The sequence below is a fragment of the Chlorocebus sabaeus genome, chromosome 26, assembly GCF_047675955.1.
Source record: "Chlorocebus sabaeus isolate Y175 chromosome 26, mChlSab1.0.hap1, whole genome shotgun sequence".
Classification (NCBI taxonomy): Eukaryota; Metazoa; Chordata; class Mammalia; order Primates; family Cercopithecidae; genus Chlorocebus; species Chlorocebus sabaeus.
Window position 1 is genome coordinate 3,240,616 of NC_132929.1, and position 24,405 is coordinate 3,265,020.

The 24,405-nt window shown below is 40.7% G+C and overlaps 1 long non-coding RNA gene across 1 annotated transcript in view; it reads left to right on the forward strand.

Annotated features, from left to right (window-relative positions):
• Positions 1–22,511, forward strand: part of LOC140710417 (uncharacterized) — a 40,926-nt gene extending 18,415 nt beyond the window's left edge. The window contains exons 4-6 of the long non-coding RNA XR_012091382.1: positions 18,005–18,271; positions 21,173–21,377; positions 21,501–22,511. This is a non-coding gene — a long non-coding RNA (uncharacterized lncRNA). The remainder of the gene's footprint in view (positions 1–18,004; positions 18,272–21,172; positions 21,378–21,500) is intronic.
• Positions 22,512–24,405: the final 1,894 nt, after the last annotated feature.

Consider the following 24,405-nt stretch of genomic DNA (forward strand, 5'->3'; position numbering starts at 1 on the left):
CTGTCTTCCAAAGTGGCTGTACCATTTTGCATTGTCACCAGTCATGAATGAGAGTCCCTGTTGTTCCTCATCCTCACTAGCATTTGATGTTGTCAGAGCTGTGGAATTCGGCCATTCTAATGTATGTAGTGATATCTCATTGTTTTTTAATCTGCATTTCCCTGATGGCATCTTATGGAGCGTCTTTTCATATGCTTAATTGACATCTGTATATCTTCTTTGGTAAAGTATCTGTTAAGGTCTTTGGCCCATTGGTTAATCCAGTAGTTTGTTTATTTTTTCTTAGCCTAGCTACAGAGGCTTATCAATTTTATTGATCTTTTCAAAGAACCAGCTTATAATTTTGTCGATTTTCTCTACTGATTTTGTTTCCAATTTTATTGATTTCTACTGTAATTTTGTTATTTCTTATCTTCTGCTTACTTTGGATTTAATTTGTTTTTCTTTTGCTAGTTTCCTAAAGTGGACTGTGAACTTCATAGGAGCTTCTCAGTTGCCCCCAATCCCTTAGGTAGGACAGGATGGTTACAGGTAACTGGAGTTAGGTATTTCCCCTCCCCCTGGGTAGGTTAGGTTCTGATAAAAACCCAGCATTTAGGCTCGATAAAATAGTTTCTCCTGAGGGCAGGCCTTGTAATAAGAAGGATGCTCCGGCATGTTTCAAAGTAGTTGCTTTTCTCCTCCCCCTGAGGGAAGCATAAGGGAATTTTTCTCTGATCTTTGCTTTGAGAATCTGGGAGAGTGCCTGTAGTTATACCTCATAGAAGTGTAAGAGCCCTTCTATACCTGGGTCTTCCTGGAATTTTTAACTCCATCTTTTCCACACTCAACCTCTGGCAATTTGTCAGTTACAGTTCAGCTTTTCCCACGCTGGCACTGGTGCCCATGGAGGTTTCTGCTCTAGAGTTTCTGCTGTTTAGAGCAGATTTCATTGTATCCACATGTCTGTCTCACCAGTTGTGGGGACAGCAGCTTACCCTGTGTCCTCACTTTTCTGATAGCTCTAAGAAGAACTGTTGATTTTTCAGTTTGTCAGTTTTTTGAATTGTTATTAGGATACAGTGACAGCTTCAAAGCTCCTTTTGTACTGAAGTGAAAACTGGAAGTCCTGTGTTCTCTTTTAAACACTGGTACACTCTAATAAAAACAATTTAATGAGAGTTGACCCCGTTCACAAATTTCCACTGCCTCAAATTGCCCTACATGAGCGGGAGTAGTCTTCAGACAGCCCAGTCCACACACAGGATGGGCACTGACCAAACTTCAGCAACTCAGAAAATCTACCCTAAGAATTGGGTCGGAGAGAGTCCCTTTTCCCCAGTAAATCATCTTCCACCTCCTTGTGAAGATCAAAAAACAGACATTAATCTCCAGATAAAAAAAAAAGAATGAATCAGAAAGAAAAGAGATGCAAGACAGACAGCAAGGATGATTTTTTTGTTCCTGGGTAGAGTCACAAGCCTGGTCTCTAGCCGAGCATCCTTTTAATAGACTCCTCTTTTCCACTCAGCTTCCCCAAGAAAATGTCTCTTTCTGTTTGCCATCAATAAGTCACTCAGTGAGAGTGAATCTGTCCATAAACTCTAGTGGGGATGAACACCACATTTCCATATCTCCTGAGCTCCTGGAAAGTAATTTGTCACCAGGGTGGCGCGAAGGTCCAGAATTTTACCTAGAGCCCAGTCAACAAGGAAGAGCCAGTTGCCAAGGCCAGGGAAGCCAGAGTAGCCACATCTCAGCACTCCAGAGAGCATGAATTGCGGTAAAGTCAATGAGAGTGGTATCCTCAGATTTTGCCAACTAAGAATTCAGCATGAAATAAACCACGCCCAGGAACAAGCAAAAAGACTGTTTCCTGGAAGAGAAAACCAGATCTGGAAGGAAACAAGAAAGCACCACCCAGCTGGGAGATGATACCCATCAAAAACAGCCCTGAGGGTAAGGGACTACATATGCCTTTCTTTTGGCTGTGTCTGCAAAGAGGACAGATGTGTCATAGGAGACTACAGCCAAGAAGAGAACTGCAAGGATTAACAGGGAGTCTAAGGAAACTTGGGATTCAAGAGAGGTCCAGGAAACTACAAAAAGACTATAGAATGGAATCTCTTAGTCTCACAAAAGTCTAGGCTCTGTCTGCTCTGTTTCTCCTCCCAGATCAGACCACTTCAGCCAAGAAAGTGATAGAGGAGGAGGTCAGAACAACATCCTAGTGATGCCACCATGCAGCCTGTTGGATTTGTTCACCTTCAACTCAACCGCAAAGCGGCAGGACATTTAATCTAAATATTCATTTGCGCTTCGTCACCTTAAGGTGTTCCCTTTCTGTTTCAGGAGGCAGAGGGGCTCTTAATCATCAAAAATTTTCCTGGTTGGCAGACAGAAACTACTGAAAGATTCTTCCAGTTTTCATGACCCACATAGTCACTGAAGGGGTCATTCTTGTTATCTGGGTGGAGGCAGAGGCAGACAGGAAAGATCATGTATTAGTACTTCATTCCTTTTTAAATACCAAATAATATTCCACTGTATGACTGTACCTCATTTTGTTTATCCATTCATCACTTGATAGATATTTGAGCTGTTTCCATTTTTGACTCTCATAAATCATGTTGCTTTTTACATTGATATGCAAGTTTTGTGTGGACATTTTTATTTTTCATTTTTCTAGTGTACATACATGAGAGTAGAATTGATGGATCATATGAAAACTCTATAATTAACATCTGAGCTACTGCCAAACTGTTCTCTCCACCATTTAAAATCATGCCAGCAATATATGAGGATTCCAATTCCTCCACATCCTTGCCAATACTTGTTATTGTTTACTTTCTAAATTTCAGCCAACCTAGTGGGCAGTTTTCTCATTGAAAATTTGATTTGCATTTCTCTAATGAAAAATGAATAATAATGTTGAAAATCATTTAATATGTTTATTGGTAATCATATATTTTCTTTGGAAAAAATGTATAGACAAATCTTTTCCGCATTAAAAAATATGGGTTGTCTATTAGTTGAGCTGTAAGAGTTCTTTATATATTCTTGACACAAGCCCTTTATCAGACATATCATTTCAAATATTTTCTCCTATTCTGCAGGCAGTCTTTTCACTTTCTTGATGGTATCCCTGGAAGCACAAAATATGATATTTTGAGAAAGTCCAATTTAGTTTCTTTGGTTGCTTGTGCTTTTTGGTGTCATACCTAAAAAATCACTGCCTAACTTAAGGTCATAAATATTTACTTCTCTATTTCTTCTCAGTTTTATAATTTTAGCTCTTACATTTATGTCTATGATCAATTTTGAATTAGATTTTGTATATGGCATGTTGTACAGGTTAAACTTTTATTTTTTGCCGTGGACATCCAGTTTTCCCAACACCATTTGTTGAAAAGACTTTTATTTTACCCACTAAATTTTCTTGGCATCATGATTAAAAATCATTTGATCATAAAAATGAAGATTTACTTTTAGATGATCAATTCTGTCCCATTGATTTGTATGTCTGTCTTTATGAGAATGCCATGCTGTCTTGATTACCACAGCTTTGTAGAACATTTTGAAACTAGAAAGTGTAAGTCCTCCAAATTTGTCCTTCTTTTTAAAGATTATTTTGGGTCTTCTGGCTCTCTTGTATTTCCTTATGACTTTAGGATAAGCTTGTCAATTTCTGTCCAAAAGAGGTAGCTAGGATTTTGATGGAGACTACATTGAACCTACAAATCAATTTGGGAAATACTGCTGTCTTAGCAATGTTAAGTCTTTCAATCTGTGAACATGGAGTGCTTCTTCATCTATTTAAGTTTGTCTTAATTCCTTTCAATGACAATTTTTAGTTTTCAGTGTACAAGTCTTGAACTTGTATACTTCTTTGATTAAATTTATCCTAAATTATTTCATCTTTTTAATTCTATTAGAATAGAATTATTTTTCTTAATTTCATTTTCATATTGGTCATAAAATGCCTAGAAATACAATTGATTGTTGTGTATTGACCTGGTATCCTGCAAAGTAGGAGAACTTGTTTACTAGTTCTAATAGTTTTTAAAAAATATTATTTCTAGCATTTTCATATTATCTAGAATAGAAATAGTTTTACTTCCTTTTGTCTACTCTGAAAGCATTTTATTTCTCTTTCTTGCTTGATTGCCCAGGCTAGAATTTCCAGTACAATGTTAAATAGAAATGGTGAGAGTAAACATCCTTGTTTTGTTCATGATCTTATATGAAAAGTATTCTGTCTTTCACCATTAAGTATGATATTACTTGTGAGTTTTTCATAGGCTTCTTTATTTGGAAGAGGAATTTGTGTCCTCTTTGTTGAGTGTTTTTTTAAGAAAGGCTGTTGGATTTTGTCCAATATTTTTTCTGTGTCTATTCAAATTATCATGCGATTTTTGTTCTTTATTTTATTAACATGGTATATTAAGTTGATTGATTTTTTTAATGTTAAGCCAACGTTTATCCTGAGGAAATTCCCATGTGGTCATGGTCATTCTTATCTTTTTATATATTCTGGATGTGAATTGCTAGTATTTTATTCAGAATTTTTGTGTCAATATTCACAATGGATATCAGTCTGTAGTTTTCTTATGCTGTCTTTGTCTGGTTTTAGTACTGGGGGTAATATTGTCCTTATAGGCTAAGTGGGTAAGTTCCTTCCCACTTTGAAAGAGTTGGGGGGATGGGTATTCTATTTTTTGAAAGAGTATGTAGGAGATGAGTATTCTTTTTTGCATAATTGGTAGAATTTGCTGGTGAAGCCACATGGGCCTAGAATTTCCTTTGTGAGAAGTTTTCAAATTATTAACTCAATGTCTGTACTTTTTAATAGATCTATTTACAGTTTCTATTTCTTCCTGAGTCAATTTTAGCACTTGGCATCCTTATAGGACTTCGTCCATTTTATCCAGGTTATCTAATTTGTCGGCACACAGTTTTTTTGTTTTGTTTTGTTTTGTTTTCGAGATGGAGTTCTGCTCTTGTGGCCCAGGCTGGAGTGCAACGGCATGATCTCAGCTCACCACAACCTCTGCCTCCCAGGTTCAAGTAATTCTCCTGCCTCAGTGTCCTGAGTAGCTGGAATTACAGGCATGTGCCACCAAACTCAACTAATTTTGTATTTTTAGTAGAGACAGGGTTTCTCCATGTTGGTCAGGCTGGTCTCAAACTCCCAACCTCAGATGATCCGCCCACCTCAGCCTCCCAAAGTGCTGGGATTACAGGCATGAGCCACCGTGCCAGGCCTGGTTTTTATAGTTTCCCTTATAATCTTTTTATTTCTGTGAGGTTGGTTTTGATTTTAAGACTTGAGTCTTCTCTTTATTTTTCCTGCATAGTCTACCTAATGCTTTATATACTTAATGGTCAATTAGGTCTATTTGTATCACAGTGTTGTTAAAATGTTCTATTTTCTTAATATTCAGCCTATTTGTTCTATCCACTATTGAAAGTGAGATAGATATTGAAGTTTCCAATCATTGCTGAATTGTCTTTCTCCCTTCTGTCAGTTTGCTTCATGTATTTTAATATTTGTGTTGTTAGGTACAGATATGTTTATTATTATTGTGTTTCCCAGTGGGATCACTACCACTTTGTCACTACCCTTTGTGATTAGTAACAAATTTTGTCTTAAAAACTATTTTTCTTGATATTGGTTTAGACACTTCAGCTCTATTTTGACTACTACTTGCATCGTATTCCTTTGTCTATCATTTTACTTTTAATGTATTAGGTTTTCAAATCTAAACTGCATCTCTTCTAGACAGAATAGAATTGTATAATATTATTTATTCTGCCAGTCTCTGTCTTTTGCCTGAAGTATTAATTAATCATTTATATTTGATGTAGTTACTGATAAGGTAAGATTTATGTCTGCCATCTTCCTACTTGTTTTCCACATGCTTTATGGTTTCTGTCCCTGTACACGCCCATTAATATCTTATTACAGTAATACCTATTTCTAGTGTACAACTTTAATTTCTTTGTTGTTCGTTTTACTATGTATTTTTTGAGTTATTTTTGAGTGATTAATAACATAATAACAATATCATTCATATTAAACTAACTTAATTTTAATGGTGTTCAAAAGCTTCATTTAAATATAGCTCCTTTCTCCTTTAATTGTGCATCATGGAAACTATATACATTATAAGCTTATCAACAAAGTTTTATAATTATTGCTATATGGAGTTGTCTTTTAAATCAGAAAGTAAAGTGTTACAAATTCATGTTGATTCAAGTTACTAATAAATACCACTTAATTTCAGCCTGCAACACTTCCTTTAGTGTTTCTTGGGGGGCAGGTCCACTACCACAGAACTTTCTCAGTTTCGATTTTTGGGGTTTTTTTTTGAGACAGAGTCTTGCTCTGTTGCCCAGGTGGGAGTGCAGTGGTGTGATCTCAGGTCACCGCGACTTCTGCCCTGCAGGTTCAAGTGATTCTCCTGCCTCAGCCTCCCTAGTAGCTGGGACTACAGGTGTTTGCCACCACACCCAGATAACTTTTAGTAGAGATGGGGTTTCACCATGTCGGCCAGGCTGGTCTCAAACTCCTGACCTCAAGTGATCCTCCCACCTCAGCCACCTGAAGTGCTAGGATTACAGGCATGAGGCACCACACCCACCTGGCCTCAGTTTTTTAAAATCTACAGCTGCTTTAATTTATCCTTCATATATAAAGGATAGTTTTGCTGGATATAGAATTCTTGATTGACATTCTTTTTCTTTTGGCACTTTGAATAAGTCATGAGAATCATGGCATTCTCATCTCTATGATTTTTTTATGGAAAGCTAGCTATTAATCTTATTATAGACCACTTGCATGTAATGAGTCATTTTTCTCTGTCTTCAGGATTCTTTATTTGTCTTTTAATAGTTTTGCCTATTATATATGTAAGTGTAGATTTCTTTCAGTTTATCTAATTTGATATTCTTGGATATGAACATAAATGCTTCCATCAAAATTGGGATGTTTTGGGCATTGTTTTCCTTAAGCATTCCTTCTCCTCCTTTTTCTCACCTCTCTCATGCCTGGACTGCCTTTATGGGTATGTTAGTATGCTTGATGGTGTCTCCTAGGTATTTATGACTCTTAATTTTTCTTCATTATTTTATATTTCTGTTTCCCAGGCTGGATAATCTGAATTGACCTATTTTCAAATTCATTGATTCTTTCTTCTGGAAGCTTAAATTTTCTGTTGAAATCCTCTAAGAAATTTTACATTTCATTATGATAGTTTTATTTATTTATTTTTAATTTAATTTTTTTTTTTTTTTTTTTTTTTTTTTTTTTTTTTTTTTTTTTTGAGACGGAGTCTTGCTCTGTCATCCAGGCTGGAGTGCAATGGTGTGATCTCAGCTCACGGCAACCTCTGCCTCCCAGCTTCAAGCAATTCTCCTGCCTCAGCCTGCCGAGTAGGTGGGATTATAGACACCCACCACCATGCCTGGCTAATTTTTTGTATTTTTAGTAGAGATGGGGTTTCACCATGTTGGTCAGGCTGGTCTCGAACTCCTAATCTCAGGTAATCCACCGGCCTTGGCCTCCTAAAGTTCTGGGATTATAGGCATCAGCCCCTGCACCTGGCCTCCTTATGATAGTTTTAGCTCTACAGTTGCCATTTGATTCTTTTATTATTCTCCAGACGGAAATTAAGAGAAATAAACTGAAAAATGGAAAATTTGGGGCAAAGTTTAATGTGGAAGGACTCTCACAATGACCTTACAGTTTTTATTCTCTGCCTTGGCCAAAATGTAAATGGAAGTGGATGTGTCAGCCTCTTTATTCCATTCTCTGGCCAACTGTCCCTTTTTCAGTCCTGAAGAGGAAGACTCATTTCCTTCCTCAGCTTACTTCTTCCTGTCTATGAGTCTATTTCCTTTGAAAATGGTAAACTTTTTGTTAGCAAATGCTAAATGTTAGCAAAAGTGTTTCTTTCCCACACTTGAATCTTCAGTGCCTAGGCCACTGCCCAGTAAATACTAGCTGCTTAACAAATTTTTATTAAATAAAATGCATTATCTTTGTGGGTACATTCCCTTATAATTTAACTTATTAAAATTTTACCACCAGAATAGTAGGTTGACAATCCCTATAAATCTACCTTTCCATCAGAGCAATAAACACAGTAGCCAAAATTGTCAAAATCAGTTATTTAGGAGATCTTGAAATTAACCAAATGTTTACAGTAATCTGAGGAGAGTTTGCTCCAGATAAACTGCTGAGAGTGGGAAAGAACAGAGGGTTCATGGCATTGTAACATAATTTAGCCCCATATTCCTCTGTCTAGCTATACAAGAGGCTTGAAAACTATCTGGAGAATAATACAATTCTTAAAATAAAAAGTTTACAGTATGCCTTGATTAGAACAGCAGAAAAAGACCAATATGTACAGATGAAAAAACTATTCTGTCGCTAGATTTAGGGGCACTGAGACGTGAAGAATAAAAACAGGTGATAGGAGGCAGAAAATCAAGCTACAAAGAGAAAAAAGACAGCAGGCTGGATGCTACAGGTGTTTCCTTAATAGAAAAGGGTGCTTAGGGACAGCCATGGATGGATAATTGGTTTCAGGGGTTTAACTAGCCACAGGTCTCTGTATTTACATGATTCAGGGGGTGTATGAGTCATTCTAATTTCATTTTAAAGGGATTTCACTTTCACCAATTCAATATTGTAAAAATACACAGATTCCTTCCTCGCGATTTGACAGAAAGTATTTCTGCATCTTTATTAAATGACCAGAAGATCTTTTCCTCAGTAATAAATTGTATTAAGAGCATTGGAGAAAGTGTCAAGGCCAGCTTAATCTAAGAAACATCATCCGGCAATAACGCAAGTGCTGTGATGTTACCTAAACGTCCTCAGCAGAAACTCAATTTCCTTCCTCTAGGATGTATTCAGTTTCCTTGCTTGTGGCCTTGTTCACACCCAGAGGCTGTATTATGGTCTGGTTCAAGTTAAGCTGATTCCATTACTAGCCTATGGAGATCTCAATACAAGGCTATAAGATGGAGACAGAAATTTACAGAAGAATGACAAATAAATGCAAAATCTATGAACAAATAATTTGGAGTTAAGCACAAAGCCACCAAGTCAATAATCCTTAGTGTTAGAATCCATCCTGGAGGTGCAGACAGAAAGGAACCTTTTCTCTAGCAATTGAAAATGTCCAGATCCCCACGATTCTCTTAACAGTAAACACTCTATATTGCAAATGTCCTCACAGACCATCCAGGTATTCTGGGTGACTTTGACAGACGCTGTCAAACTAAACTGTGGTTTCTCATTTTCCTAAAGCCCCAGTTGTTAACGTGTAACAAGAGGATACAAGCTGAATTACTAAAATGTTTAATGAATGTAATTTTTAAGATATGTGGTTTTATACGTTTCTAGTACTCTCCAGAGCCAACAAAATTTGCCTCTTCATTTTCTCCGTTAAGCAAAATTCACTGCAGGATAGGCTAGGTGATGCTATGGTGACAAACAACTTCCCAAATCTCTGCAATTCACATACAAAGTTTCCTGCTGACTCACATAATATGCCCTCCAAGATCTGCAGGGATTCTGCTTCGAGCTGTCTCCATTCTTACTCTGGGACTCTGAGATGCAGGTTGATGGAACAGCTACCGTCTGAAACATTGTCAGTGATGATGACACAGGAAAGAGTGTGGAACGAAGGTTCTCCTGGCTCTCAAAGCTTTCACCTGTAAGTGATACTCTTTCCTGCTTGCATTTCACTACCCATATGAGATATATGGATAAGCCAAATTGCAAAGAGGCCTTGGGTGTTAGAGAACAATAGCACAGACAGCCCAGCACACACACCCTGTTACACATTATATTCTGTGCTTCACACTGGAGCTACAGCTGCGCAACTACAGGCAGACTTGATCTTACCTCCATAGGTCTACAGTCTAGGGAAAATACAAACAAGGGATCCCTCTGTGCCGAGATTCCCCGCCTGCCTGGTGGGTGGGCAGAGCCAGCAGAAGGATGCCACTATGACAAGTAGCCCAGCCCAGGAAACCTCTTCGTACCCACTGGCCTGAGATTCCCATCCTATTCCAAGAGACACTTGATAGCCCAGCCTGGGAGAACCTGTTCCATTCCTCAAGCAGCACCAGCAGGGAGTGGGATTCCCAGCCCTCATAGATAAACAAACACCAAAGTCTCTGAAATATAACTGATTTAGAACCACAGCCCACAAAAGTAATCCAGGACCTGAGTGCTGGACCTAAACAGAGTGACTGCCTGCTAAAATTAAAAAAAAAAAATTAATAGAATCCAGAGTTTCTTAATATAATAGACAAAATGTTCCAGATACAATAAAGTATCACCCATTTTGCCAAAAACTAAGAAAATCACAATTTGGATAAGAAAAGACAGTCAACAGTCAGTGACATCAACACTGAGATGAATAAGATTTGGAATTATCTGATGAAGATTTTAAAACAGTGGCAACAAAAATGCTTCAACAATCAATTATAAATTCGGCTAAACAAATAGAAACAATTTTAAAAATCTCAGCAAAGAAACAGAAGTTACACAAAAGGACCAAATGGAAATTAGAGAACTAAGAAATATAATATCAGAAACTTAAAAAGACAACTTCTTAGATGGGTTTAATTGTGGAATGGAGATGGCAGAGGATAGAATCACTGAACTTGAGGATATAATTTGCCTAATTTGAGTAACCAATCTAAACAATGAGAAAATATCCTTAATAAATATTAAGGATATTCTTAGGCACCTATGGCACTGTAAAACAGATCTAACATTTCTGTCATCAGAGTCTCAGATGAAGAGAAGAAAAGAGAGTGGGGCTGAAAGAAAGAAGGAGTAGACTGAAAACTTCCCAAGTTTGGCAACACACACAAACCTATGGATTTGAGAATCTGAGTGAATCCCAAATATGATAAGCCAAGGAAATCCATACCAAAGACAAAGAAAAAACATTTTGAGAGAAACTAGAGAAAAATTACAAATCACCCATAGGGGAAGAATGATTGAAATGACAGTAGATTTCTCATCTGAAACAGTGGAACCCAGAAGAAAATGGCACAACATTTTTCAAGTATTTGAAGTGAAAAGAAAATTCAACCACAAATTGTATGTCTGGGAACACGATCCTTCAGGAATGGAGAGAAAATAAAGACATTCCCAAATGAAAGAAAAATTTGTGCCTAGCAGACCTATCCTTAAAGATTGGATAATTTATCAAACAGCAAGGAACTGATAAGAGGGAATCCGGAAGCATCAGAACAGAAGAAGAAACAACCGAAATGAAAATATGGAAGCCGGGCACGGTGGCACATGCCTGTGGTCTCAGCTACTCATGAAGCTGAGGCAGGTCAAGGCTGCGGTGAGCTATGATTGCACCACTGGACTCCAGCCTGGGTGACAGAACAAGACTGTCTCTAAAAAAAAATTTTTTTAAGAAATAAAAATATGAGTACATGCAAAAGACTATCCTTCTTACGGTTTTTCTAAATCACATTTGATGATTGAAACACCACAAAATACTCAAGCCGGCCCGGCATGGTGGCTCATGCCTGTAATCCCAGCATTTTGGGAGGCCAAGGCGGGAGGATCACTTGAGCCCATGAGTTCCAGACCAATGGGGACAACATGGCAAGATCTTTGTTCCCACTAAAAACAAGCTATACAAAGAAATATATTCAAAACACAAAAACACTAACAATACATCAAGGTAGAATCCAAAACAATTATTCAAATAACCTAAGGAAGGTAAGAAAATAAACAGAGGAACAAGAACCAGAGAAATCAAACAGAAAACAAATAATTAAAAAGGTAAACTTAAGCATCAACATGTAAATACTTATCAATATCAGTAATTTAAACACAGCAATAAAAAGACAGAGGTTGGCAGATATAGGCAGACTGAAAGGATGAATGATTAAACAAAGTGGTTCATCCATACCATGAAATACTACTCAGGAATGCAAAGGAACAAATTATTGATATACACAATGACTTAATGGATCCCAGGACAATTAGGCTAAGTGAAAAAAAAAAATCCCAAATATTTCATACTGTATGTTCCCATTTCCATTTCATTTTTCGAAATAAAACTTTAGAACTGGAGAACAGTGGTTGCCAGAGGTTGAAGGCTGGCGTGGCAATGGGGAATGGTATGGGGGAGGTGGATGTGGGTGTAATAGGGTAACACAAGCAATTCTAGTGGTGATGAAAATTTCAATATTTTGATTGCGGTGGTGGAAACACAACCCTACATGTGATAAAATTGTGTGGAACTAAACACCGTATGCACTCACACACATGCTCACATGAGTAATAAACAAAACTGGGGAAATCTGAAATTGATGGGGAGTTGTATCAATGTCAATATCTTGGTTGTGATATTACACTATAAATTTGCAAAATATTACCATTACAGAAAACTGGGAAAGGGAATATGGGATCTCTCTATGTTATTTCTTCTTTATTTTATTTTGTTTTGAGACAGGGCCTCACTCTACCCAGGATGGAGTGCAGTTGCATGACCACAGCTCACTGCAGGCTCAGTCTCCTGGGCTCAAGTGATTCTCCTGCCTCAGCCTCCTGAGTAGCTGGGATTATGCACACATGCCACTAATTCAGCTAATTTTTTTTTTTTTTTTTTTTTTTTTTTTACTTTTTATGGAGCTGGGGTCTTGCTATGTTGCCCAGGATGGTCTTGAACTCCTGGGATCCTTTTGCCTTGGCCTCCCAAAATGCTGAGATTACGGGCATGAGCTATTGTGGCCTGCCTGTATTATTTCTTATAATTGCACATGAATCTGGAATTAGATCGATACAAATTTCAATTAAAAATAATTTGCTTCCTGACTTTTTAATGATCGCCATTCTAACCGGTGTGAGATGGTGTCCCATTGTGGTTTTGATTTGTATTTCTCTAATGACCAGTAATGATGAGCTTTTTCTCATATGTTTGTTGGCCGCATAAATGTCTTCTTTTGAGAAGTGTCAGTTCATGTCCTTCACCCACTTTTTGATGGGGTTGATTTGTTCTTGTAAATTTAAGTTCCTTGTAGATTCTGGATATTAGCCTTTTGTCAGATGGATAGATTGCAAACATTTTCTCCCATTCTGTAGATTGCCTGTTCACTCTGATACTTTCTTTTGCTGTGCAGAAGCTCTTTAGTTTAATTAGATCCCATTTGTCAATTTTGGCTTTTGTTGCCATTGCTTTTGGTGTTTCAGTCTTTTAGTCATGAAGTCTTTGCCCATGCCTATGTCCTGAATGGTATTGCCTAGGTTTTCTTCTAGGGTTTTTATGGTTTTAGGTCTTACATTTAAGTCTTTCTTTTTTTTTCCTTTTGTTTTTGAGACAGAGTTTCACTCTTGTTGCCCATACTAGAGTGAAATGGTGCGATATCGGCTCACCGCAACCTCTGCCTCCCAGATTCAAGCAATTCTCCTGCCTCAGCCTCTCGAGTAGTTGGGATTACAGGCATGTGCCACCATGCCCAGCTAAGTTTTTATTTTTAGTAGAAACGGGGTTTCTCCATGTTGGTCAGGCTGGTCTCGAACTCCCAACCTCAGGTGATCTGCCCGCCTCGGCCTCCCAAAGCGCTGGGATTACAGCTGTGAGCCACCATGCCTGGCCACATTTAAGTCTTAAATTCATCTTGAGTTAATTTTTATATAAGGCGTAAGGAAGGATGAAGCTGGAAACTATCATTCTCAGCAAACTAACACAGGAACAGAAAACCAAACACTGCATGTTCTCACTCATAAGTGGGAGCTGAACAATAAGAACACATGGACACCGCGAGGGGAACATCACACACCAGGGCCTGTCACGGGGGGGTGGCTAGGGGAGGGATAACATTAGGAGAAATACCTCATGTAGATGTGAGGCTGATGGGTGCAGCAAACCACCATGGCACATGTATATCTATGTAACAAACCTGCACGTTCTGCACACGTATCCCAGAACTTAAAGTATAATTTAAAAAATAGTAATTTGCATGTTTAGAGTTTTAAAACATGAGCACACACTCATCTACACATACAGAGTGCAGCCTGCAATCTTGTTTCTTTATTGAAACAGTAATTTCCTTAGGGAATTCACTGCCTCTCGCATTGTCCCTGCCCTCTCCCCTCTGGCATGTGTGAAATGTGTGGACAAAGAGGCACTGCAGAAAGCACACCTGGACGTGTGCCTCCGCCCCTGCTTTTGTCTTCAGCTCTGATTACTGCTGCTCAGGCTCTGGCTCTGAGTCGGCGGCGGCGTGAGCTGGCTTATCAGGAGCGTGAACACCGCAGCCCTGACTAAGCCCAAATTTGGCAAGCCAAGAGAAAAAGAAAGAACAGAAAAAGGAAAGCCAAAACTGCAGGGAGGCAGGATTGAGGAAGAAGGATCTGAAGCCAATGCTGCACGCGGCACACGGAGCTGCTCTCACGGGTCGCTTAGAGGCCACTGGCTCTTCCCCTGGCAGCAGGAAGCAGCAGAAGGAAGAACACAGCGCGTTCAGCCACATCTTTGTGATTAATTATAATCTTCCATCTTAACCCGCAGGCTGCAGGGGCGTACGTGCCTTTCAGGACACACAAAAGGCACAGCTCTTCCCCTGCTGCCACTTAAATTCTCCAGGAGACTCAACAGATTAGACTAGTGACTCGGGGTGTGTGTGTGTGTGTGTGTGTGTGTGTAAATATATATATACATACATATATATACACACACATACATATATATACATACATATATACACACACATACATATATATACACACACATACATATATATACATATATATACACACACATACATATATATACACACACATACATATATCTATACATATATATATATATAAAAACACTGGTGCAAGCTCGTATCATCATTAGAGGAGTACTGTTATTAATCACCTGTATCCATTTGGTAGTTTATCAGCATTGACAGACATTGAGGGTATGGTTTAGTCCATCTGTACTCCATAGTTAGGGGAGCAGCCTCTCTGTGGGGTAGACATTGGTGTAAGACAACAGAGGCCTTGGCATGGGTAAGGGGAACCACCACCAGGAGTATGAGCATCTCTGTGACGACTTGGGCAACCTCTCCTGCTCACCCGCCAGCAAGCAAACATGAAGGAGAGGAGGCTCACTGCCCCTTGAAGCGGTGCATCTCCCTCTAAGGGAAGAGAGGTTTTCAGCTCGGTTCAGAGTCTGCTGTCCCCAAACTCTTCCCTGATCTCCTGGCTTTTCCTCCCCTTCCGCCCTCCCTTTCCCCTCTGCCCAGGCTGGACCCCATGGTCTTGACTAAACCACTAGACTCTCTGGGGGCCTCAGAATTGTTGCTTTCCAACCCCATTGTTTTCTGCATTTTCTCGCCCAAGGATTTCTGAAGAAAGTCACAAATCTGTGTTATTTGGATTCCCAAAATTCATGCTAACTATAATTTGGCCCCGAGTGACTGCACAGTGCTCAACTTTGTTCATCTTTTCTTGACTTTCCTGTGTATTGTCTAATGGGAGCGTCCCTTCAAGCCCACAGAGACATTTCCGCCCCCTCCATTTTTATCAAATTACCATCCTCTCAGTTTTGTAAAACAATCGAGAACAGCCAAGGAAAGCCTTCTCCACTTTCTCTTCTCTCCATCTTATCTCGGGCCTTCGTATCTTCCCCCTTCTCCTCTCTTGCCGCTTTCCTTTGCAGTCCAACCTGCACTTGGCGGACTTGGCGGATCATCCACTGTCCCCCAGCATTATCAGCCTGTCCCTTTCTCCCACATTTCCCTTTCCATCTACCACCCCACCCCCCACCCCTGGATGGCCTCCGCCCCTCCTACCCCCTGACTCCCCAGCCCTGGGTGGACAGTTTTCACCTCCATTGCTCTACTGAGCAACTCGCCCCAGCGTCTCTCAGCACCAGGTCAAAGCCATTTTCTGGCTTGGCTGCCTTACCTTCTACCGCACTTGTCACTGTGCCCATCTGCTTCGAAGAACTCCCTCTGGCCTTGTTTCTTGGGCACTTGCCTGGCTTGCAAACTTTTCTGATGATTTCAGCTCCATCTCCTCTATTATTTTATTTCTTCCTGCAGACTGTAATTCATGAGATCTCTGGAAGCTTCTAATCTCACTAATTTCTCCTTTTCTGTTTGAATGTCCTTAGCAAGCTCATCCACTTACAAGACTTCAGGGACTACTCTGGGCCTGGCTCCTGAGTCCCCTTCTCAGACTCTGGCCCCCGCTTCTGCTCTGGTCTTTTATTTGGGGGGTTTGCCAGTCATTATCATGTGGAAATGAAAGTCCTTAGTGCCCATGTGTGAACTCACCATCTTTCACCCAAACCTGCTCTTCTCTGTGAATCTCGTTTACATGCCCATTACCAAACCCGGGTGCTTCAGCACACCCTTCCCTGTGTGTCCTCAGAGGTAGCCCTGGGTCTTCATCCGTCCAACCCTGGCGCCTGGGACAAGGCCTGATACAGATTAGTAGATGCTCAGTACATTTACGAACAGCCCCTTTGTCCTCCCCCTCCTCATTTGATCAGCTACGAAGTCCTAGCACGGAGAGCTACCCATTACCAATAATGCACGTGAACTGTACGAAGGACCCAGATAAGTTGGCAGTGGTGCTGGAAATTGCACAGAGTAGCAAAGACGTACTCACGAGCTGACCTGTGTGAACCTGGAGCCCCTCTATCTGCTCAGCATTGCAGAATGATGTGTGTAAAGCACATCCCAGGAAGTACATAGGAAGCAGTATTATAGTGATGTTTCATATTTATTTTGTATCCATCTCTACTAAACTAATTCTGGACAAGTGACCCTCATGGGTTTACTAGCCTTGCCATTTAGCAATAGTGGTCATTTACTTTCTTTCTTTGGCATAGTTATATTTCTTATGTCTATTTCATTTCTGTTACATTCTAAGACATTCTTAAATAATAAAAGAAACAACCAAATGTCCAGACTGTCACTCAGAGTGTCTCATCTGCTGAGAAAGCTTCTTAAAGGGACTAAGAGCTTGTTGACGTTTCCACTGTGGGGTTGTGCATGTTTTTTAGGTATCTGGGCAGGCACCAGCTTTAGTGGGGGGGGGGGGGGGGCGGGAAAAAGGCTTTGTAAGGGCTCTGTTCAAAATGCTGATTAACTCCCATCACCAGTTAACAGCAATTAGAAACACTAACAGTGTACCCTGCATACATTATTACCCAGTTAGATATTTTTATTGCTAGCAGATTCATGTCCCCAAAGAAAGAAAGGAAATGAGGCTTTGATGGGAACATGACGGGCCCTGTGCTCGGGAACCAGGCTGTGTGCACGGCGATGCTGAGAGGCAAAGCTCCTGAAATCTTCTTTCCTAAGGGGCACCCGAATGCCTCAGTGCCACACAGGAAGTGGAGGATTTAGCTCTCTCTGTGTTTCATTTACTCTGCAAGGACAGAAAACAAAAAGGCTCTAGCAATTTATTGAAATTATCCTGTAATCACACGGTTAACACCAGCAGTACCATTTTTCTGTACAAAGGAAGAAACTAGGCTTTTGGTTTTATTTTCAGTGAAATCATTAAAACACAAAATTTCCCAAGGCCTTTCTACCAATGGGATCAGCCACGGTGATGTGAAGTGCCGGGTGTCTGGCTTTGTTCGTCAGAGAGCTGAGAACACTCAGGGCAAATATTGAGTCACAGATTTTCTGCAGAGTCATCGCTTGCCGTGGTCTCTCACCCAGGCAGCTCTGCATTCAGGTGCAGAAGCTGGAAATTAGGGAGTCATTAGTTGGCCTCCGCCAAAACAGCATCACTGGTTCCCTTTTTCTCCAAGTAAAGCATCTACTGTGTTTCAGGAACTGGGTTTGATACAGTGATGAACTACACGAGTAAGGCCACTAGCCTTTCAAACTCAGAATCTAGTGAGGGGAAGTATCAATAAATATGTTAAAACATATATAAATTAGGAAATGCACTCTGAAGGAAAATAACAGGAGCTATAAGAGAGAGAATGATAGCTGCTTTAAATCACGTGTGCAGGCAAGGCCTCTTTCTGATACGGATGCTGTGACACCAGGAACATGACATAGTCCCTTGTGAGGAGGAAGCCTGTGGTGGGGGGCATAGGCTCCAGACAGCTGTAGTGCAAAGGCCTGAGGCAGGAAAGAGCTCTGCACATCAGGAAGCGATAAGGAAACTGGGAGTTTAAGGCAGCAGACAGCGAGGAGCGGGACAGGGCTGCCCGTGACCGGGGACAGGAATGGGGCTCTGCAGGCTTTGTTGAAGGGTCTGGATTGGAGCTGACTGGTGAGTTTTGTTTGCTTGGAGGATAATAAGAGAACATGTGGAGTAGTGGGGACAAACACTGGACTGCAGAGAACTGAGGAGTAACGTGGGGAAATAGGCAACAAGTATGGGTTTATTTCTTCGGGAGAAATCAGCTATAAAAGAATGCAGAGAAGAGGTGTTGAGAGAGGATTCTGTTTTCAGTGGGGAAGGGAGCATGCTGACAGAGTCAGGAATGACTCAATAAAAATAAATGAATGTGGAGAGGATGGTTACTCTCCATGGAGCAGGGAGTATTTCTCGAGGAAGGCCCACCAAATCCTGTGGGAAGTTCTCCTGGGGGGCTAAAGACAAAAATCCCTGGGCAACACCCAGCATCAGAACAGACAGGAGAAAAGGCCCAGAAATTCTCATTTTTCACAATGTCCTTCGTGTAAAAGCTGGGTGCCACTGTGGTAGTCTGAGTAGGCCAGCTTCCAACAAGGGAAGGACACTCAATCCCTTGAGACTGGAAGACAATGAGGGCCGAAGAAGTACAAGAAATGGCAAATCTGTCCATGTAGATGAGAGCAGAGAAAAGCCCACCCCAGAGGGTAAAGAGCCCACTCTCCCAGGCCTGGAGGAGCAGCACAAAAACACCCCCGCCTCTTAGCACCTTCTGGCCGTTGTGCTGAGTGCCAGACACACCTGATTCTCCAGGGCCCTTCTAAGTGTGTCAGTTTGATTGACGGCTGACCATCCACTCAAGTGGGTTACAGTAGCCCTTCCCCCTAGGTCAGTGGCACCTGAAATGGATGCCAGAAACACTGGAACAGAAGAAAACTGAAATTGGGCAGGTGCATGGACTCTCTTCCCTTGTCTGGGCCCTGCTTGGGATATACACAACAGACTCTTGGCCACAGACTGATTCCAATTTAACCAACTGGCGAAGAGCCTATTGATACGGGCTTAGGATTGGTTAGGATTTTCTTAGGACTTGGACAGGCTTGAGTGAAAATGAATGCGCTTAGTTTCAGAAGCTGAAAGGAGCTATGGAAAGAAAGAATGAATATTTTCTGATTATTTCTTTAAACATTTTCTCCTAGTTTTTGGGTATCATGAATGATTTTCTGTTGAATAGCAAAATATGGAAAAATTATATCTGACTTCGTGCTGTCATGATACATTATATTTATTATTTAAATTTTTCAGAAATATTTTATAAAGAACCAAAACCAAAATAATTTTATTATAGCCCTTTTTCTTGATGAGCTTATGATAAAGCACTCCTTTTCCTATTTTTTCTTCCCAACACTAAAATTTAGCATTTAAAAATAATCAGAGATTATAATCAGGGATTACAGGCCATGGGCCATCACACCCAGCTAATTTTTGCATTTTTAGTAGAGACAGGGTTTCACCATGTTAGCCAGGCTGGTCTTGAACTCCTGACCTCAGGTGATCCACCTGCCTTGGCCTCCCAAAGTGCTGGGATTACAGGCATGAGGCACTGTGCTCAGCCCCGAGTAAGTTTTAAAAGCCAGAGATAACAGACATGTATTTGAAAGAAAATGTAAGTTTACTTCTTTCTACTTCTTTAGCAGGATCATTTACAAACATTTTCCAAGGTGCAATTTTGTAATCATAGAGGCACGCTGAAGTCTCACTTCTCCACAGAGAAGAAACAATATCAATTCATGTGTTTTGCTGACACATAAAAAAGAACACATTTTTAACTGAGAGTACTTCCACTTAAAATCATTTATCATTGGAAGTTCGGGTGAAAATGTGTTTCTTTTTTTGGTAAAATAAGACAGAAAAATTACATGGATCTAGTGCTGCCTACAGTAGTCACTAGCCACATGCAGCTATTTAAATTTAAATTACTTAAAATAAAGATTAAATTAAAAATTCAGTTCCTCAGTCTCACTCCCCACATTTTAAGTGCCCAATACACAGACACAAAACACTTCTACCCGCTCAGACAGCTCTACCGGACAGTGCTGCTCTAGACACAGGGGATGTGACCTCATGGCTTCACCCAGGTCTGTTACCCGGGACACTTGAATTGGATCACATTGTACAGCCTCTATCCAGTAGTCCTCAATCCTGGATGCACAATAGAGCCACCTAGGGAGATTTTAAAGGGCAGATTCTTAGGACACATCCCTAGGGATTCTGACTTAAATTGGTCTGGGATGTGGTTCAGGCATATGCGTCTCTTAAAGCTCACAGATAATTCTAATATGCTGCTCTAGACTCAGGCAAAATTTGTATATAGTGAAATCAAGTTCAGTAGAATATTCAGAGCAGCTGTAAGGAGGAAAGATTATCAAAAGGTTATACCAAAATTGAGAATAAAACTACTAGACAGAAAATCGTCAAAGACATAGAAGAACCAAACGACACAGGACCTATGAGAACCTAATAGATGCCTAAGAACATTCCAATCAATAAAATAGCAGAATACTTTTTTTTTTTTCCAAGCACACCTATGAAACATTCGCCAAGTGCCTCCTATGAGACTTGCAAACACTCCTTGATCCAAGGACTTCTCAGGGCTCTTAAATGACCAGCTCTGCGTTACTAATAGTCTAAGGTGGCATTGGGTGCTACCAATCGCACGGTCCTCTGTCAACAGCACTCTTTGTCCCTGGAGCCATCCAAGACAGCACCCTGGGAGAACACTACAGATCCTTCCAGAGGCCCCACAACAGGCACCTTACAGCACCAAGGCTGTCCTCATAGCCAGTACAGGGGCGACACCCTCTGAGGAAGCGACAGGGTGGTGCCAGGCCCACGAGAAACTATGTTCATTGATTAAATGTTAAATCACTTTTTAAACAGCAGCTACATTTCATCTACGTATCATAACAATAAACACTGAAATGAGATAGATAGGTTTTTTAAAATGTACTCCCTTTATTCCTCTCTTCATTCCAGAAATAGTGTAATGGCAAATTTACGCTAGTCACATTTGTCTGAAAATAGCACTCTCTCAGTACACAGGAACTTTGTCAGCAGGGGGTCCTCATGCTGATTTTGACATTGACGTTAGCATCTGTCCTGAAGGAAGTAGAAGAGAAACCTCATCAGTCGGTGGCCATACAAGGAGGACGCAGGCCCCCTCAGAGTGCTCACCAAATCCGTGGGTATCACATTAACTTTTGGTGGGTCTGCATTCAAGTTGGGTTTCACCAGTCACGTTTGGAAATTTTTATTCATGAGATCCAATGTTTACATCGATCAATTTTCACTTCACTTTTTGCAGGAGCTACAGCAGATGACTGTGGTCATGTCTCTCACAGGGAGGTGTGGCTCCCTAATGCTCATGGCCATCAAAGTCCCATGGGGGCCGGCAGGCGTATGTCAGTCAGCACATCCACCACCTTCCTCCATGGGGACCCTAGCAGTCTCCAGCTGCTTTGCATACTCTGGTGCTTATCAGAACCATAAAACCAACCAAAAACTGTGCCAAGCTTTGGGCTGCATTCCAATGGTTGCAGAAGTTCTTTCTTGCTTATAAATGCATCTTCTTTCTGTTTCCTAGCAACATAACCTCACACTGAGCCTCCATCAGCCTGTGATCACAAAATGAGGCCACCCTTCCTGGTTTGACATCAAGCCATCCCTTACCTGGGTCACAGGTTCAACTTCCACCATCCAGACAAACCGATCACATACCTGCCTGCCCAAAAGAAGCCCTACTCCTCTCATTCCACCCCTGCCCATTATGTGACAACACCAACCATGCCCAGTGTACAGTCTTAGGATTCTCCTGGGTGCTTGGTGCTGCCAGAGGCGAGGACAGTGGGCTGCTCCTACTTAATGCTACCTTCAGTCTCATGGCTCCCACGAGATGACTCTGCACTGCAGTCATCTAGTCTTTCTTTGATAGTTTTGTCAACTTCTGACCTCTCTTCTCTAACAAGTCTTCCATAAAAAGTAGCTCTGCTCATTTCCTGCCTCCTTCTAACTGTGTCTCTGCCCCCTTGACTCAAAAAAATTAACCCCAATGACAGAATAAAAATTTTTATGCATAGCAACAGATGCAAACACACACTCGGAGCTCAATGGCTTGGGGGCATGTTAGAGAAACATGGGGATTATTTTCCTTCACAACTTCCGGGCTCCAATTCACCAGATAAAATCACCCTTGTATTTAAAAAGAGAAGAAGAAGACATTATTTTCTTATAAAAATAGTTTGTGTTCATTCTAGAAGAAAGGTATAAAGAAGGAAATACACATTACTTGGCTTCCACTTCCCAGAGATAAATACAATTTATGCTTTTGTGTTCCTTTCATATACAGACAAAATTAGATTCACACTATGTCCCTGGCCATTTCACCTTGAGCATTTTCGTGCTGGTCTTCATCACTTTAAACGTTTTTCTCCCATTAAGAGGGTAAAATGTGCTCATACTTGCACTGAGCAGCTTATGCCATCTTTATTGGAGAGCTAGGATTGGGAAAGTGGTTGCTCTGGTATTGTATCTCATGAAAACTCAGCAAGCCCCTGGCACAGAGAACATGCTCAGTAGATATTAGCTACTGTATTAGCCCGTTTTCACACTGCTGATAGAGACATACCTGAGACTGGGTAATTTATAAAGAAAAAGAGGTTTAATGGACTCACAGTTCCACGTGGCTGGGGAGGCCTCACAATCATGGCAGAAGGCAAGAGAGAAAAATGAGAACCAAGTGAAAGGGGTTTCCCCTTATGAAACTATTAGCTTTCACGAGACTTATTCACTACCAGGTGAACAGTATGGGGGAAAACCACTCCCACGATTCATTTATCTCCCACCAGGTCCCTCGCACAACACGTGGGAATTATGGATGCTACAATTCAAGATGAGATTTGGGTGGGGACACAGCCAAACCATATCAGCTACTATTATTTAGCCAATCAATTGACCTTAGATCTATGAGACAGTTTAAAGAGTAGTTAAGCCTTAGTATGTGGGGAGTATCCATAAAAATCTCTGTCCCAGCACTAGTTAGTTATCATCTCATTTTTTTAACCCTCTGAGTCGCCTTCTCCTACCATATAAATGAGATCTCTCGAGATCATCACCTGCTTCTCTCCAGGCCAGCCAGGTGTGGGTTCCTCGAATGCTCAGCCAGGGTGCATTGTGCTTATCTGGCTTGTTTTCTGTGCTAAAGTTTCTTTTGGTGACAATGATACTCCCTCGAATGAGGATGGGTACGGTTTGTACAACAGAGGCTACCTAGGCTCGCAGGCTGCAATAAATACTAAGGTTAGTCAATGGAATGAGGAGGCAATCTTAGAATAAACCTATGCTCTCTGCCTCGGAGGATATGTAAATGGGCTAAGTTATACATCTGAAAGTCTTGTTCACATTTGAAATTAGATTCACTCTTGAGCACACAGATCCTTCACAAGCTGGCTTCCTGATTAACTTCTCCAGTTTCATCACCTGCTAGGAACCCACCTCCAGCCAATACCCTCTCACATCTCCACGCCTTTTCACATGCTGTTCCATCTGCCTGGAGCCTCCCCGCCCACCCACTTCCCCCAATCCCACCCCCAACAACCACTCCTGCTTTGGAACTGGCATCCAATTCTCACTGCCCCAGGAAGCCTTCCTACACCCTCTTGTTCCCCTGACTTCTGTCTCCTCTTTGCTCTCCCTGTGCACAGGCTCCCTTCACAGCATGCTGGATTTTTATTATATTTGAGCACATTTTTCTGTAGACTGCCTCCTCCTGAAAGATGAGAATGGTTCTCTTAAATTTTGTATTCCCAGCATCGAAAAGAGTGTCTAATACCTAGAAAAGGACCAATACTTGTTGAATGTGTGACTATGCACACACAGTATTTTCTCTATGTTGGTGGAATAGATCTTGAAGAATTGTGGCATGTATTACTTTTATCATCTGAAAACAAAATTTTAATTAAAATGTCTAATGTAACCATTTAAAATATTTATTTTTGTTTTAAATAAAATGACTATAATCTATAAACTATAATTATTTGTGACATGTGCAGAGTTCATCCCTAAGTTGGATGATTGCCTTAAGTTTTATGGCATTTTTTGCACTTAGAGTTCAAAAATCTATTTTTCTAGAAACAAGCATATAAAAAATAGTATAACTAACCATCACCACATGGCAATCCAAGCACATCCCCACATCAATCTACCCTTTCTAA